General features: G+C 44.3%; 1 long non-coding RNA gene across 37 annotated transcripts in view; it reads right to left on the reverse strand.

Annotated features, from left to right (window-relative positions):
• Nucleotides 1-14,379, reverse strand: part of 9030622O22Rik — a 96,055-nt gene that overhangs the window by 28,831 nt on the left and 52,845 nt on the right. For 19 of the 37 annotated variants that reach the window (XR_866820.3, XR_375083.4, XR_375087.4 and 16 more), the window contains one exon: nt 2,948-3,116. The exons of 5 other annotated variants lie outside the window; for them this stretch is intronic. This is a non-coding gene — a long non-coding RNA (RIKEN cDNA 9030622O22 gene). 13 more of the 37 variants (XR_866814.3, XR_001783502.2, XR_866825.1 and 10 more) reach the window with 12 other exon arrangements.

Raw genomic sequence — 14,379 nt, forward strand, 5'->3', positions numbered from 1 at the left:
TCTAAAGACTTATCTAGGGAACTAAGTATTTTGAGGACTTTTCAAACCTGTAAGCAGAGAATATCCATGAAATAACACAAAGGGGCCATTTGGCTTGTAGCAGAATCAAGCTTTGTGGAGCTCTTGGGCAGGTTGAGTTGTTCCTCCACCTAGGTGCTTACTAGAGTCCACAGGGTTTTCCATAGACTCTGAACACACAGAGCCCTTATCCCTCCACACCAGTGGATGGGAAGGCTTCATGGAGCAAGGGCACACACACACACACACACACACACACACAGTTTTAGGACAAGAGGTAGAACAATTTTGTTGTTCCACATGAACAACCAATGAACCAGCTCATCCTGAAGACTGATCTCCCTAAAAGGCCTTAAGACGAGAGCAGAGTGGTAAGCAGGGCAAAGGGATGTGTCCCGGTGCATCCCGGAAGTGTCCAGCCAATTATTTGCCAGAGATACTGCAGGAGTGACTTCTGATGGCACTGGCCATTGGCAGTGAGTGCAGAGCAAGAGTGCAGAGGAATATCTTAAACTTGGATTTAGGATAGAGGTCCAGGGAGGTAAATGGTGCCCTCAATGGCCTTGAAAGACTCAGTGAGGAAGAGTCAGAATGGTTAAGCAAACACTGAGCTGTATCATTTGATATTGTATTGGTGCCAGGTGCCACTTTAGAAACTGCATTTGAGGTTTTTTTTTTTGTTTTTGTTTTTGTTTTTTCACATGACCTGCAGTGGCCTCAAACTCAGTAGCTCAGGAAGGCTTTGAGCAGCAGATCCTCCTGCCTCCACCTGCCTGCAATGACAAGTATGAGCCAAATGCCTGGTTTTTGTGGTGCTGGGGATGGAACCCAAGGACCCCTACACACTGGGCAAGCATACTATCAATGGTGCTTTATATATTCAAGTGTGTGTGTGTGTTTGTGTGTGTGTGTTCACATCTGTATTGCTAGTGTGCATGCATGTGTCTGTGCTAAGGAAGCCAAAATTCAATGCCAAGTGTCTTCCTCAATCACATTCTATCTTTCTTTTTGGGACCGGATCTCTCACTGTACCTGCAACTTACTGATTAAGCTAGATCCCTAGGCTATCCTGTGAGCCCTAGGGACCTGCCAGTCTCTGCCTCTCTAGCATCGGTATTACAATGGGACGCCACTGTACCTTACTTTTTGATGTGGGTTCTGAGGAATCAAACTCAGATTCTCATGCTTTTCACAGCAAGCATTTTATCAGCCGAGCCATCTCTCCAGCTACTATTCAATTCTTAATGTTCAAAAGCTTGGTCACCACCCAAGAAAAGAAAAAAACCAACTCCAAGATAAGAACACACCGTGTGGTGGTCTAACAATTCAGATTGCCCATGCTCCACCCCTTCTCAAACTAGCAGCCTATGCATCTCCAACTGTCAATCAACACAGTTCTGCCTGTGAGGAAGAGTCAGAACAGATGATTCAAGAAAATAAAGACACCAAGGAGACCATGATCTGGAAATGAAAACCTGTGCTGCAATTGTTCTGTGTTGTAGAGAAGAGAGGCCATCCTTTCCCCAGGTGACAGTGTCCCAGGCATGGCCCAGAGGAAGTGCCTCTCACCAAAGAGTCCCCCAGATGGAGTGGCACCACAGCCTCAGACACTCGTTGGCATGAGTAATGGTTACCCAGGCAGATGGAGCTTGGTAATGAACTGCTAAGTGGATCTACAAGAGACACCTGCCTGCCTGCTGGCAGAGCCCCACCCCACCCCCAGCTGCTGTCCTTGCCACTCTGTTCCTTCAGCTGCAGGAAGTTCCAAATGTATCCACAACTGTGATCCACTTTGGAGAGAAGTCACTCTTCTATGGCTGGGCGATTGGAGGGACACCTCACTGACTTGATGGTAGAAGCTGTCTTTCCCATGTGACTTCTTCGTCCTCATTTATCCTGGGGAGGGTGGTGGGGTGTAAGCAGGCACCAGGCTTCCTCAGCAGGGGCTGCTTGGCCACACCTGCTTCAGTCTTGTTTACACATCTCCTCCTCTCTCTACCAAGGACTAGGAGTCCTCTGTGTGCCCAGCAGATGTTCTGCAGTGCTATTTTTATAGATAAAGCTCCCCCTCCCACACGCAAAGTGCACAGGCGCGAGCATGCGCGTGCGCCGCGCGCGCGCGCGCACACACACACACACACACACACACACACACACACACACACACACACACACACACACACACACACACACACACACACACACACACACAACTTTTTAATACGTCCTTCAAGGATGCCCAAACAGCTGTCTGCTAGGCTTCCAAGAAACACACTTCCCCTTAAATACCAGCTTACAGCGACATCTGAGCTCAAACCTGATGCTCCCTCCATTTCTCTGACCCCAACTCCTTACTCAGAATATTACCACCGAAGTAGAGCTGAAGATAACCCACAATAACCCAGAAAACTCTTGCAGCCCCTCACAGGGAGCCTTTGCTTTCTTCCCTCCACACAGCAATTCTGGTACTCAAGCGGCTTTACTCACCCCAAAGGAGAAAAAGGTTCCCATACACGTAAGCCATTCCCTCAGGCCTGAGGGTATCAGCTTAATATCTTTGTCCCAGCTTGTTCAGATCTTTACGATCCACAGGAGCTTGAAGGCACCTTCATTTAAAAGTGCTTTGGAACAAAAGATTCAAGAGAGTCAGAGGGTACATGGTATCCAGTGAGGGAATGTTCCAGAAGGAGCCACTTAGGAGGCCATCAGGTTCACAGATGCTGGTGAGAAACTATATACTCGACAGTTGAGCCACCGTTTCTCTTTCTGTGCCCCAAAGCTTTCCTCTCCATCTCTGAACTGCCGTCCTCAGAGTATGTTTGGGTTGTCTAAGATACACCTCACCTGTCAGAGCAGCTGCCCTCCTCTCACTGAAGACATGGATGATGTGAGTAGGGTCAAATTATAACAGGGTTCATGTGTGGTATACCTGTTTCTAGTCTTGTTTACAGGTGCCACGCCCGCGGGGATCACCAGTCCTGTACATGCGTGCTTCTCCACACCTTCCCTGCAGCTCCTCTTGCCCGTTTCCATCTCCATCATCACACTTGGAAACTGAACCCATCTGTGTTGGTTCATACCTTGCCATCATGTTGTACCTGAAATGAAATTATCCTAAATCTTGTTCTCTGGGTGACCCTGGCTTCCAGTGGGCTGAAGGGGGGTGGGGGGGCTGGCAGAAGTCTAAACTTCAGTGACAAAGTGGAGATTGCAGTTCTCTGAATGCTGTTGGGTAGCCACAAGGAGGGACAGGTGCAGAAATGTCTGGTAGGTTGATGTGCCAAGAAGTAGGTTTGTCTACTTTCCAGAAGTCATGCCCAGGTCTGGTGGCCAGCATGCAAGCCTGTTGTAGCTATAAAGACAGTTTTTCAGGTGACAGATGGGCTCCAACACTCCTGATAATGGTGATGTTACTGGGTACACTGGAAAGGGCCTGGACTGAGGGGCCTTGAGGAACAAGGATCAGCAAACAGGAAGGAAATAAAATGTCTCCTACCAGCAGTGAAGATAAGGTGTTGTTTTTTTTTTTAATGGGGGTGGGGGTGGGGGTGGGGTGGGGGTGGGGCAGGCCCAGCTAAGTTTGCCCCAGAACAAAGAAGTTCATTCTTTTCCTTTGCTGTGGGGTGGGGAAGGGGTGGGTAATGGGACTCTCCTGCCTTACTCAGGAAACCAAGGCAGAAAAACTTCCTGGCCTCCACTCTTGAGAGTACTAAACCTGGTGTTTGAAGCCAGTCCACCTGTCACTATGACACTTGGTGTGGAGTCTGCTTGTGATTTTTTTTCCCTAGGACCTCTCTAGTGGAGCTACCATTTGTGAATGCTGCAAGAGGTGTGGTTTCATTAGAAAAAAAAAAAAAAAAAAACCTGAAAATGTCTCAAGTGTCTGAGAGAAATGTTGCTGTGTTTGTGCTGTAGCTTGGGGCTAGGAGTTCTCCCATCCTGCCTCCAGCATAGAGAAAATGGCTGGAGATTTAGGTCTCATTTACCCTGTTACAAGGAAATGCACAGGTGAAGAGGAAAAGATGAAGACCTGAGCCACACCAGCAGCAGAGCTCATATGTGGCCCCTGTCCTCAGGACACAGGGCCCAGTCAGCCCAAATGGAGATTAATATCCATCTATCTCTAACCTCTCTGTCTCTCTCTGTCTCTCTCCTCTCTCTCTTTTCAGGTAATTCCACTCACATGGCGGGGGGGGGGGGGGCGGGGGGGTTATTTCATTGAAAGGAACTAAAATGCGTAGCAACTACCCTTGGGAAAAGGTACTTCCATAGAAAGCATGCCAAGTGTTGCAATGATTATCTATCCTAGAGCCAGGCATGTCTTCTGGGCATCTTTTTTTTTTTTTAATATTTTTTATTATTACATATTTTCCTCAATTACATTTAGAATGCTATCCCAAAAGTCCCCCATACCCTCCCCCCCCCACTTCCCTACCCACCCATTCCCATTTTTTGGCCCTGGCATTCCCCTGTACTGGGGCATATAAAGTTTGCGTGTCCAATGGGCCTCTCTTTCCAGTGATGGCCGACTAGGCCATCTTTTGATACATATGCAGCTAGAGTCAAGAGCTCCTTAAGTGACTGAAAGTCTCCTTTCTGTTTCTCATTAGAAAAAGGACAGGCATCTAAAGAATGATAAAATAGTAAGTTTAAAAAGGGTATAGATCCAGATGAGAGAGGAGGTGGGGAGGAACTGGGAGGAGTAGGGAAAGGAAACTGTAATCAGAATATATTATATAAAAAAGAAAATACTCATAAAATATATATATATCCATTTTCAGTTGTAAGTGTGGAATATGCACAAGATGGGGAGAGTGTCATTTAAAGTTCTTTCCTTATAATGTTCTCAGATATGGCTCTCAAAGTAAATGATTTTGCGTTTAAAGAAGAGGAAGGAGGAGAAGGAGAAAGGAAGGAAGGGGGATCTTCTTTTTATAACAACGCCAAAGAAGCCAAAGAGCAGAGGGAGAGGTGCCATGGAGTTGGCTCCACATTGACTTGTGGATCTAGCAGATCTCCTCAGAAATGGGCTCACACACCCAGCTGCAAGGTACTGTGTGGTCCTAAAGAAAAAAGTTTTAAAGTCAAGATACTTTTTAGCAGACCTAAGTTTGGTTCCCAGCCCCAACATGGGGTGGCTCACAAGCGCCTTTAACTCCAGCTAAAATAGATCTGATGCCCATTGGTGGCCTCCACTGTCTCTGCACTCATGTAAACAAACCCATACTCTAACGCACACAGAGTCATAACTTTCTTTAATTTTTTAAATTAAAATTCGAAGAGACAGTACTGTATTCACACTTGAAATTTAATGTGAAGATAGACATTATTTTCAAATAAAAATAGTTTTTTATTTCATCCAGACTCTTGCTGTCTAAGACAGCTCAAGGATTTAATAACTTTCAGATGATTTTGTATTTCTATGTGTATTTTGAGGGGTATAAGGCATTTGCTTAGTGTTTGGAGGTGCCAAAGATGAGGCCAGAGCCTCATATATGTTAGGCAAGTATCCTATCACTATGGTATATACTGAACTATAGCCCTTTGGATTTTTTAAATAATAGGTTGGGGTTACATAACTAGTTTTCCTATTTCTGTAATGATTTTGAGTCTGGAATTGCAAACTTCATAGGCAGATTATTGCATTGGGACACTCTAGGGGACTCCACTAGGTGAATGTTCTGGTACCAACCTCAGAACATAGCCTCACTGCCTTTTTCTGAACACTATGGAGGACATTAAGACTGCAGAAAGAATTTCTTAGCACAACATCCTTCGTAAATGCTCACTTCCATGATTGAAGTTTCTAAGATTTGTTTTAAATTTTGGCTATGTGTCTGTATGTGAGTGTTTGCTGTATAAGTGGGTACCTGCCATATAAGTGGGTACCTGCCTTATAAGTGGGTACACTCAGAGGCCTGAGATATTAGATCCTCTGCAACTGGAGTTACAAGTGGTTGTGAGCCACTTGATGCCAGTCTGAGGATTGAATTCCCATATAAACCAAATTTCTACCCAGTTTGTGTAGCCAGTAATTTCTTTTAAACTGTGTGCTGAAGTTGACATAATTAGATTTTTTTTCCATAACATAAACACACTGACTCTGCTTTGTTTATAAGCTGTGCTTAGATGTGAACCTTAAAATCACTGTTTTGTTCTCTTTGACTTTATGACAAGTCAGGTTATAATTTTAAGCTATGAGACGGATGGTAGCAAATAACTAAGCTTATCAGGCGTTTTCTTGGTTTAAACATGGATGTCTCAACATAAGAATTCATTTGAAGACAGAGCCAGTTAATTAAGAAGAGAAAAAAACACAAAACAGTGGAAGGCCACAGGAGTAAAATCTCATTGGTAAAATGAGTGAGTCTACTCCTGTGGCCATCTACTTCTCCAGGAAAGAACACACAGCTGACCATACTTTAAGAGCACTGTAGAGGTTAAATGAGATAGGAGTTCTTGGCCAGGCCTAAAGATGTGCTGGCTGGGGCTAGCCTGTCTGGAGCCAGGCTGACTGGGGCCAGGCTGGCTGGGGCTGGGCTCCCCCACCAGGTCCAGCAACACAGGGAAGACATGGGGCAGCTGCCCCTTGGGCTCGGAGCCAACAGTGTTGGCTGGCAATATGTGTACCACTACCTACCAGTGGCCTAAGGTCATCCCCAAACTCTGTAATCTGTAAAACAGTCATGGGCCATGAGGGAAAAGGTTGTTGTTTTACTTAGAAACAAAGTAAAGGAGGGGTGGCTGAGAGTGGACAGGAAATGAGGGGACGGACTCACCCAGCACCTGGATGATTGAAGCTCTGTGTGTGGTGGGGAGGGGCAGCAGGAGATGACGTGTGTCCTTGTAGAACTCTAGTGCGCTGGCCTATGGTGATCTGCTTCTCCCAGTGCATGAGAGGCAGCATGAGGTAGAAGTGTAGCTGGCCATGCTCATATCCCCAGCCTGTGGGATGGACTCTGCTTGAAGGACCTGTGGCCTCTCAAGCCTTGTGAGTGACAAAACAATTCAAGCACCCCAAACACTTACAGATTAGAAAGCATGGGGTGATCATTGTTCACTGTCAACCGTCCAAGATCTGAGCTTTTAGAATATTATCCCAGTGACACAGGAAGGAAGCTGAAAACAATCAAAACCCATAATCTTTGAGATCCAACCATTTCAGACAAATGTCCCTCTGCCTGGATTTTTTTTTCGAAGTCAATAATTGTATTTTGCTGTATGTGTATAGTCATAGGCCTGGGAAACAGAAAGCAACCTGCTGCTTTCTTTTGCAATCCAGCAAAGTTGTGTGGGTTACTGAAGGTCAGGTCAGGTAGACTGATAGCCAAAGAGAAAGCCCCAGTTCTCCTGTGGCCTGTGGGTGTTCTGTCCCCTCTTATACCTTTACAAACAGTAAGCATTGATTGACAATGAGCTCTAGCTTGATCAGTTTCATCTATCTACAGGCTACAGATCTTAGGTGATTTTGTTAGTCAAGCAAAGTCAACAGACTGACTCCCATCTAAGAGACTCAGTCCTCTCCTCTGCTCACCTCTCCGTGATCACCAGGTGAGCTCGGTATCTCTGGCAACTGCTGGCTTTTGCAGTGTTCCTGTTTACATGCTCTATCAAGAAGGGGGCAGGGTGACAGTGCTTTGCAGGACATTAATAAAGATAAGAGAGGCCATGGCTACCAAACAGAGTTTTCAAAAGCCCTTCCTTGGTTTCCCTGGCTGCAGGGCTGCATGTATAGACACACAGATCTACCCATGCGGGAACTATTACTGCCATCCGATTACCGTCATTGTAATGTCTATTCAGCTGCCCCTTTGTACGTTCCTAGAGGGCAGGGACCGTGTCGTGGGCTGCTTTTCATGAATTCATGCCTTCCTGCTTCCATTCACTCACCCTACAAACATTTATTGAGTGCAGGCTTTGCTGGGTCTGCCACAGTGCAAAGGACACAAGACATATCACCTCCCTGTCCTTGGCAGCATGACCTAGCCTGGCTGTCAGCCATCATCCATCCCAGGCAATGGATCCCTAAATAAGGCACAGGCTGAAGCATCTGCAGCCACCAGAAAGCCACAAAGCAACAGGTGGTATCTTCTTCCATCACCACCTTCATTTCCTCCAAATTTCTTGTACACCCAGGTTTCTCTTTAAACAATGATCTAATAGATTTTTCATTCTAAGCCTCCTATTCCAACCTCAGTTTATTTTTACCCCATCATTCAGCTGCTCCATTTGAATCATCTAGAGAACATCAAAATACTAACACACATAGGCAGGGGCTCCTGAAAATTGAGATTACTAAAACCTTGACAAGTGGCTCTAACTGGAACCTGGTGTGGTGGGGGACAAAATGGGGCAGACCCCCAACAGAGGAAAAAGGACTCCGGGCTCAGAAGCAGGGACTATTCTCAGATCTGTTTGAGGGTCATGAGGCAGGAGGAATGGCTTGCCTTAGCTTCCTGTATCTCCCTGTAGCTCCTGGTCTGAACCATGTTTCCCACCTCTTCTCTGCAGTGAATTCAATACCACACCCAGCTCAATACCTTCCTGTAAGCTCTGCACCTCAGATGCATCCTTTGCTAGTGTTCTCAGAAAACAGTTGGAAGCTAAGGTCCTGTTTAGACTTCAAGACTCTAGCCCACCATGGAAGCCTTCTGCCCTGAAATGCACTCTCTTTCCCTTGTGACTTCTGAAAAGCTCAACTATCCCTATTGCCTGGGATCCAGTTCCTCAGGAGATCAGTCTTCATTATGTTCCCTTCAGTGTAAGGCGTTTGCCAGCCCATCCTCTCCTATCCTCCCCAATAAAATAATGCCCTTGAAAATAATTCCAGGCCAGGCCTGGTGGCACTCTATTATTTTAAAGTCTGTGCTACCAACTGTACTGTTTTCCTATGTTCCATTAGAATTTTGACTTGCTCATAGACAACAAATGGTGTTTGTGTTAATTTTGAAGGATGTGTTAGAATTTATAACACTATCTAACTTATCATAAAATCAGGCATAGTGGCACAGGCCTGTAATCCCAGCATTTGAGAGGCTGAGTCAAGAGGAGGTTGATGAGTTTGAGGCCAGTCTAGGCTGCATAGATTGATATTCTGTCTCAAAAACAAGAAGAGGATGAGCAGAAAGGGGAGGAGGAGGAGGAAGAGGAACAGGAGGAGGAGAAAGAGTAGCAGGAGAAGAACAAGAAAGTATAAGAAAAAGAATAGGAAAATAAGGAAGAGGAGGGAGAGGAAACAATGGTAAAATCAACCACACAATTTGGCACCAGCACTCTCGGGCATATGGAGAATTTTAGGAGATGCCATGAGGGCCTGCCCAAGAACTGACTGGTCATTTCTGACAATACCAGAGGCCACAACATGCCCTTGTCTTTGAAGTTCCCCATAAACATTTTGTGCAAACAATGATGACTCCAGGAAGGTACAAGTCAAAACTACAACATGGTCGGTCCCACTTCCTTTCCACTATGACAGCCCTGAGTGTTTTTGAAAGGAACATGTTATCAAGAATATGGAGATATTAGGATGAGTGAATCATGCTAGACAGAAAGTAAATGGTGACAGTTATGGAGGGAACAGGTGAGCAGTTCCTCAAAGGTTTTGACATAGAATTGCCACATGCCTTTGCAATTCTACTGAGCACTATTCACTAGAGATGAATGGTGGAAACAACCCAAGTACCAATGGATGGATGTGATCATGCAAAGCACACACACACACACACACACACACACACACACACACACACACACAGAGGAAGATGCACAACATGAATTTAACATTCTATTGCCTTAAAAAACATATAATGCATGCTAAACTTAATATTAAAGAATGGTAGGAAACCATGCATGAATTCCACTGGCATTCCCAGTTGTGACCGTCACTCTGCTAATACATTTCCAGAGTGAATTCCCTTTGCCTGGAGATTCTGAATGGGAGAATCTGAAGAGGTTCCTCAACCTCTGGTTTTGTCTAAATTCTTTCCTTTATGCCCAACTTGAATTAAGCTTGTCAGGCTGCTTTTCTCTAAAAGGGGACTATTTTCCAAATCTCTAAAAAGAGATCTGGGTACCTATTAATACATCCCTTCTGTTCATCCTGTCTACTCTTAAGCAGCACTGTGCTTAGGACTAAGACATGGTACAGGGCTAAAGAACACAGGCCATCAGGAGACTACTGGCTGGAGGAATGGCAACGGATACATCTTTTGAAATGAACTAAAAGCTCTAAGCTGAAATGTTTTCAACTACAACCACATCAAGGAGTCTACTTGCTGTCTTTCTCTGGTCAAACCCAGTTTTCTGGATAGATAATGAAAGGCATGTCCTGGGAGTCAGTCCCAGGGAGGTCACAGCAGGAAGCAACTGTGTTGTCATCCCAGTTTGCTGTCTGAGGGCAAGGATTGAAGGTCCATTTCAAGGATGTCTCTGTCACCTGAGTAGATGCCTTCAGAAAACATTGTGAAGGTGTGTCTGAGATAGCCACAGTCTCATCCTCATTTCGACATCTCAAAACAGAAGCTGGGGGATGCAAAGTCATCATGGAAGCTGGGCAGACAAAACAGGATAAAGGGAGAAATGGACTCCTTAATGAGAGTGTTGTTTTATTGTCCTGAAGATTAATTTTATTTTTAACTATGTTTCTCTGTGTGTTTCTGTGTGTGACTATATGCATATGAGCACGGGTGTCTGTGGAGGCCAGAAGAAGGCATTGGATCCCTGGAACTAGAGTCACAGGTGGCTGTGAGCCACCAGTAGTGGGTGCTGGCAGTCATACCTGAGTCCTTTGGGAAAGAAGTAGGCACAGTTAAGCATTGAGCCACATCTTTAGCCCCAATTCTTAACAATATACTTTTAAACAAAAATTTAACTGTTACCTATCTATCTTTTTAAAACTCTTACAGTGGGCAATTTCATGAGGTCATACATGTGAAAACATGGAAATGCCAGTATTTGACTGTTTTCAATCTATGGAAACATTACATTCAAGTGGCTCAGCCAAATATTTAGGTAACCTAATTTATGAACTCCTGACAATGTCTGAATTACAAATTTTGACAATAAATATTTTATATATTTGAGAAAAAAAGAAGGAAAGTCAGAGCAAATCCCAATTTAAGAAATCACTACTAACCAAGAAAGAATAAAGTGAAGAAAAAAAAAAGAGTTACAAGGTTTGAAAACTTTTCTCCCAAAGAAGATGATGAAGAGCTTGGCTTTCACACGTGCTAACGGCAAAGAGAGACAGGCAGACATCAGTCCTGGTCCCCTTTCAAAGATGTCCCCTGACTGAAGCTGCAAGGTAGGACACACCACACTTAGGGCAGTTATGAAATTGATACAACAGGATGAGGGTTTCACTGGCTGTTGAGTGGGTGGCAAGCCTTCTGGAGGGGGACAGGCTTGAGACAAAGCCTCTTCTGCTGTGATGGGAACAGGTACAAGCCAGATGGCTTGTTAAATATTGCCAGCATGCTCGAGCAGTGCCGTGCGGCGGTCAGAGCTGGGATAATGGTCACAGGGGCATTGTGCAGCAGAGCGTCAGCTCAGTTCAGCCGGCTAAAGCTGTTGCTTATCTTTGTTGGTTTTGCGCAGATTAGGGTAGTTTCTCAGCTTTGAATGCACACCAGCTGCCCAGCAAAGCATTCGTGGTGAAGTCTTGTCTGGATTCTCACTGCTGAGAGGGGCAGTGTAGATATTGGCACATGTACAGACTTGTTTTGCTCCCAGCAGAAAGACTTTTCAAACCCATCAGAACCAGTCTTCATTCACTCGTGCAGGCAAAACACTATCAAAGGGCCGTGGCCTTCTTAGAAAACCTTGTCCTGTGGTCTTCAAACTGCACCAGTCATGGATTGATATTTCCTATTAGGATTGACCCATTTGCTACTCTTGCAGGAAGGGGTAAAGCCCCATCGTAAATTCCATCCGGTGAATCATGGGGAGGCAGTGGCTCAAATTAAGGGTGTTTGCTTTTGGAAGGAACCCTCAGCTTCTTATCTTTATGTACAGAAGAAAATAGATCTCGGCTGCCACACAGCCAATGGAACTCACCTGGCCAGTCAGCTGCTGAGGCCCAGTCAGTCCCTGCTACCTCTGGCTACAGCCTGCTCCTCTCTGATGTTTGCAGGCAAGGGAGACAAGTAGGGAATCCAGAGTCCCCTGAGTTGTGTCTGCAAACCCAAAGCAAACTGGAAGGTACAGTCACGGTCTGGGTATGTTAGGGAAGAACATGGAAGCCTTAGGCAATTTGGGCAGGTCAGCTGTACTTATCTTCTTTTATAGGTATTGGCCAGCTAGAAACTCACTTAATGGATTTACCTTTGACATCCTCCTCTTTAACAAGACCATTTACACATTTGCAGATGCTTGCAAGCACACACACACACACATACACACACACACACACCTTTTGAACTAAACAATGATTCATCTTGCTGGACCTGGCCTTGCTCTATTTATCCCTACTTGTCATTGGGTGTTTGATGCAGAGTCAATTCAGTCATCATTCCTGGGCAGCTAAGCTCTGACCATGTGTCTCTAGGAAATCAAGACTTTTTTCTTTTCTCTAAGAGATTTTTGTCGAATTGTTAAACAAAACAAACCAGAGGGGTGAAGTACTAAATCTCTGTGTTGCAGAATTTCTGGAATAGAGAAGAAAAGCAGAGGCTGAGAAGCGCACCCCAACATTTTCCACACCATTTCAGGAAAACTACCCACACCCTCCAGGTCCTGTTTTGTTACTTTCCTCTAACCATTCCGGGTGTGCTCTGGGTCTCCAACTCACACAGAAAGCTCCCAGGTGTCCTTTCTGCTCAGCTTGGATTTGGGTTGGATCTTTGGATGGTCTGCTGAGGTAAGATTCCTGTATTTCCTGTCAACCATCTTTTCTTTGGATCCCTCCAGCCCCCTGATTTTGAATTGCGTCAGTGTTCACACCACCTAGTTTTAAAATGTATTAGTATACCCAGTGCAGTGACATACATCTGTATTATAGCCTTAGGAGACAGAGACGAAATCTCCAGTTTGAAAGCAGCCTGGGCTATACAGCAAGATTATGTAAAAGACCAAGGCCTAAGATCTTCCTATAGCCAAGCCTGATGAAAGATGGGGCTTGCAAAGCATGCCTATGACCCTGGGTTTGATCTCTGGCATTGATTTTAAAAGATAGAACTTTAGACAGACAGACAGAAAGACAGAGAGACAGAATTTTGCCTTTCATTTGTCTCTTTCCTTTTTAGACTTAAATTTTATTTAATAATTTAATTTAATTTTTGAGGCAAGTTTTCACTATGTAATCCTGACTATACTAGAACTTGCTGTGTAGACCAGGCTGACCTTAAAGAGATCTGCCTGCCTCTGCTTCTCAAATACTTGGATTAAAGGTGTGTCTGCTATGCTAGACTTCACACACACACACACACACACATACACACATCCCGCCCTCGAAAAAATGTGTTCATTATGCCTTTAGGACCTTGCTTTTTATTATATCTTAGTCAATTTTAATATATTCAAAGCTTTTTAAAACTTTAAGTGCCACTTTAGCAACAGATCAAAAAGTTCAATAGTTGGCAGTTCCTTCCTGGCTGAATTCTAAGTATTTTGCAGTATTTTTAAAATTTCCTCCTCGCTGCAGTGATTTTTATAAAATTATATATTAGAGTTACTTTGGGGCCAAGAGGTAGCTGAAACTTTGTAATCATTGCACTGATTGCTTTTGAGTGTGTGTGCACATGGGGAGGGGGATAAACAGGTGCCTTCCTCGGCACTGTTCATCTTTTTTGTATTGATTTTTTATTTGGATTCATCGTGTATATTTATGAATATTGATCCCTTGAAACTTCTCAAAGCTCTAGGAATTTTAAAAAGTCTCGTAAATCGGTACAAGCATTGGGTGGGTCTGTTCGATCAGGCTGCTAGTTGAACAAGTATGTTAGTAGCAATATATTCAGTTTCTTATTACTAGTGATAATATTAAAACATAGGAAGATACAGATGAAATAAACTAATCTTGGTAATATATCTAATACAATATATCCAAAGCACCAAATTTCTACTACATATTCAGTATAAAAATATCAAAAAAGCAAGACGTGGTGGTGTATGCTTTTAATCTCAGCACCAGGGAGTCAGAGAGACCCTGGTCTACATAGTGAGTTCCTGGCCAGCCAGGGCTACACGGTGAAAACTTATCTCAAAATACAGAAGGAAAGTTGAAGCAGAAGGATGGCTTCAGCTCAGGAATTTGAGACCAGCCTAAGAAACATAGAGATGTCTTTTAAAATGAAAAGCTTTTAACTTTTACTGTTACCAAAACAAAACAAAAAAGTTGGTCAAAAGGTCTAAACTATCTAGTAC

The sequence above is a fragment of the Mus musculus genome, chromosome 2, assembly GCF_000001635.26.
Source record: "Mus musculus strain C57BL/6J chromosome 2, GRCm38.p6 C57BL/6J".
Taxonomy (NCBI): Eukaryota; Metazoa; Chordata; class Mammalia; order Rodentia; family Muridae; genus Mus; species Mus musculus.